General features: G+C 37.1%; 1 protein-coding gene across 2 annotated transcripts in view; it reads right to left on the reverse strand.

The window, feature by feature from the left end:
* The window catches only part of LOC106869904 (E3 ubiquitin-protein ligase RNF12-B), a 109,612-nt gene extending 106,244 nt beyond the window's left edge, over nucleotides 1-3,368 (reverse strand). The window contains exon 1 of one of the 2 annotated variants that reach the window (XM_014915832.2): nucleotides 2,708-3,368. The gene's annotated coding sequence lies outside the window, so the exon portion shown is untranslated. The remainder of the gene's footprint in view (nucleotides 1-2,707) is intronic. The other variant, XM_014915834.2, reaches the window with a different exon arrangement.
* Nucleotides 3,369-4,216: the final 848 nt, after the last annotated feature.

The following is a 4,216-nucleotide window of genomic DNA, read 5'->3' on the forward strand; positions in this document are numbered from 1 at the left end:
GTATACATATGTATGTATGTATGTATATAGCAAAGCACACAGGTATCATCTATGTGTGCGTATGCGATGTATATATATATATATATATATATATATATATATACATATATATATGTGTGTGTGTGTGTTATTTGTTTTTATGTTTAGTTATAATAAAAAACAATTTTACATTAATCTGATGGTTCACTCTATACTTTTGTAAAGTACAAATCCATTAAGAATATTATTGATAGTGACTTCGAAGTTCCAGGCCAGTTAAGCCATCGCAGTCCGACGATGTCTCAACTGGCCGAAACTTCGAAGTCACTAAGCCACTACATGTACGTATGTATATAAAAAGCAGCTAATCGGGGAGCCTCCCCCCCCCACACACGCGCAAAAAATAAATAATTAATTAATAAAAAGCAAAAACAAACAGGTTATAAACATCAAAAATAAGGTGTGGGGGAAGTCAGGGTCTTTCAAAACAACAGGGCAGAGGGGCAAATACCCCAGGGGTGTGTTCTTCACCCTAAACGTACACACCCCAGGGTAAGAGTCACAAATGTACTCTAATAGAGTTTATTGGAGAACTTTGATTAATTATGGTTGTTCCAAGTGATTAGGGGTTATTTATGGATCCGTGTCTTCTTTATGACATTTTTAACGTAGGCGACGGTAAATAGCGGCAATGAGGGATCGAATGCGAAGACGGGTCGTGTTGGGAACTTGCCATTAAAAGCGGTGGCCACGGTTCTGGTTTCATGAGATTCACTTTCAAAATTGATTTTTTTTTTTTTAAATTAAACGAGGAGTAAGGCAGCAATCGATTACATCGATTACCCCAGTACTTGATTGGTATTCTATTTTACCGAGCCCCGAAACAATGAACAGCAAATTCGACCGTGGTGGGTTTTGAACTCAAAATGTTTAAGGCACACGATGGAATTTCGTTCGGAAATAACCGTCTCAAACAAAATGGAATTTTTTCAGTTTTTCTCGCTGTATCTTGCCATTTTTACAAGAAAACACATGTAAGACAATCTAAAACACATGTAAAGCAATCTTTCGGTATTGGTAGAGCATTTACTACACAATTTTCAATCATGACAGAGAAAGGGACTAAGCTGAAAAAAGAGTGAATGACGTCGTCTTCTTATTACTGACATTCTTGAAGACCAATACCGAAGGATCGCCCACATGTAATTTGCACTTTAAAAAAAAATTTCCAAAAATTCATGTTTTTACAAACTTAGCCCCCCCCCTTCATCGCTTCTTCGGAATAACTGCCACAATTAGAATGAATTTTTATTAATTTTTTCGGTATCTTTCGTTATTTTAGAGAATTATTTCACATTCTGGAACACTTGTAATTCACTTTGTAAGAAGAAAGACTATTTTTCCAACAAGGCAGTACCCCAGCTTGGCCGCAATCTATTAGGAACAAATCCCTAAAATTTCTGAACTCGAAATTCCCTCGGACACACAGCTAAAATAGCGCGTGGTTTTTTGTCGGACGCTCCACCGACTTAGTCCACACCACGGCTCTTTTATTTCACTAATGCCATTTAAAAAATAAATAACTTAGCAGTTCGGCAAAGGAAGACCGATAGAACGAGTACCAGGCTTTAAAAAAAATAAGCACTGGGGTCAATTAGTTCCACTAAATTCTTGAAAGCAAGTGCCCCAGTATGGCCGCCGTCTAATGACTGAAACAAGTAAAAGAATAAATAAAAAATAAATAAATAAACGTGATACGATCTCGTGATTCATTCCTTTTCAGTGTTTTGTAGTGAATCAAATACTTATAATGTTGTCAGAGGAAAGATTGAACGCCTCAGACTCCCATTTCTGCTGTGAGAAAACAAAAATTGTCATCATCATCATAACCACCACCATCATCACCATCTTGACCTTCTAATGATGATGATGATGATGATGATGATGGCGGTGATTTAGTCAGAATCCTTATCGTGACTGAAACACGTTCGGGGGAAAATGGCTTAGTCTCTCCTTAAAATGTTGAAGCATCGTAATATGTATAAAGGAGCATGCACGTATACATACATAAACATACACCTGTATGGTGTGTGTATACACACACACACACACACACACACACAGAACACAAATGGAAAACAGGTTCAATGACGAGGCTTGAACCGGCGTATGCACCACTTGCCGGTCGCCCGGCCGTGTCAATGAATAGGCCTGTTGTTCTTATTGTCTCAAATTGATGCTTTATATATATTTTGTATCAAAAAATCTTAGCAGTTAATTTATACTACACACACACATGCTGATGAGTATAGAAGCCGGAGAACAAGGGGATGGATATATAGACGAGAATGCAAGAGAAAGAAAAAGGGTTAGGGGTTAGAGAGGATGGAGAGACAAAGAGGAAGAGGACGGAGAGGTACTGAGAATAAAACAAAGGTGGATTGGAGAAGATAGATAGATAGATAGATAGATAAGCAGGCAGAGTATATATACAAACAGATAGGATACAAATTGATACAGATACAAAGCTAGAATGATACAAATAGATAGATAGATAGAAAGCTATAATGAGATAGATAGATACATAGATAGATAGATAGATAGATACATAGATAGATAGATAGATAGATAGATACAAATGAATACAGCTAGATCTATAGATACAGTCATATACATACAGATAATGTGTCGGGAGGCAGGAGTAAAATATACAATGTTAGAAACCTACCTTTTCGATATCCTTAAAGATGGTTAACAAGGAGCTACAGTGATTTCACTGTATGTAAGTGTATATAAATGTATGTGTGTACACTTTATGTAGCTGCGTGTGTGTCTGTGCGTAAATATCCCAGCCGGTAAGACTTACACATACATATACAATATATATGTGTTGATAGAATATTATATATATTATATACACATATATAAAATATAATTTGTGCACGCGATACGGTAATAGCTCCTTCACAAAGAACACGTGCGCCTCTAGTTAGCTATGTATGTATATTATATATATATCTATTTATGCACTCTATAGCTGAACTGCTCGGGATGCGTGCGTGTGTATGTATATCTATGTGTGTGTCTGTTTGTATATAAATATCTTGTAGTAAGTGTATGTTATGTGTATGTATGTATATAGTGATGTTTGCTCACAACATGAGAAATTTCCCCGCCTTAACGCCGAAATAAGAGAATACCGCTTCTTCGGTTGGAAGAGTCCACTTTCATAGAAAAAGGGGTTGAACAGCTTGTTTGCCTCTAACAGACGTTAATGCACTCACTCCCTCTCTCTCTCTCTCTCTCTCTCTCTCTCTTTCTCTCTGTCTCTCCCTCTTTCTCTGTCTGTCTGTTTCTCTTTTTCTCTTTCTTGTCCATTGTGGACTCAGAGTGTATGTGTGTGTATGTGTGAGTGCCAGTGCATGTATGTAAGTGGCAGTGGATCTCTGTATGTGTATAAGTGTTTACATATGTGTATGTGTGTGTGTCTATGCACGAGTGTGTTAGTGGTAATGTATAATTAGAAGTGTGAATGCGTGTCTCTTTAAGTGTGTGTGTGTGTGTGGTTCCTCATCATATATTAGATCCTGCTTCAGTCCAACAAAAAATAATATAAACACAGAATGAACTACAGGAAAGATAAACACACACGCACACACATATATACGTGTGTGCGTTATGTATACATAAATATGTATGTATATGTGTGTGTGTGTGTGTGTATATGAAGGAGCTATATATATCTTTATAATTTGTAATTATAAATATATCAATGCATATGTTTATCTACTATGTGTGTGTATAGATATATATAAATATATATGCAGGCATACATACATATGTATAAACACACACATTTATTGAGTGTAATGTACATGTTTGTATGTATGTATGTATGCATGCACACACACACACACACATATATATATATACATATATATATATAGGCGTAGGAGTGGCTGTGTGGTAAGTAGCTAGCTTACCAACCACATGGTCCCGGGTTCAGTCCCACTGCGCGGCATCTTTGGCAAGTGTTTTCTACTATAGCCTCGGGCCGACCAAAGCCTTGTGAGTGGATTTGGTAGACGGAAACTCAAAGAAGCCCGTCGTATATATGTATATATATATGTGTGTGTGTGTGTGTATGTTTGTATGTGTGTGTTTGTCCCCCCAACATCGCTTGACAACCGATGCTGGTGTGTTTATGTCCCTGTAACTTAGCGGTTCGGCAAAAGAG

The sequence above is a fragment of the Octopus bimaculoides genome, chromosome 1 (genome assembly GCF_001194135.2).
Source record: "Octopus bimaculoides isolate UCB-OBI-ISO-001 chromosome 1, ASM119413v2, whole genome shotgun sequence".
NCBI classification, from domain to species: domain Eukaryota; kingdom Metazoa; phylum Mollusca; class Cephalopoda; order Octopoda; family Octopodidae; genus Octopus; species Octopus bimaculoides.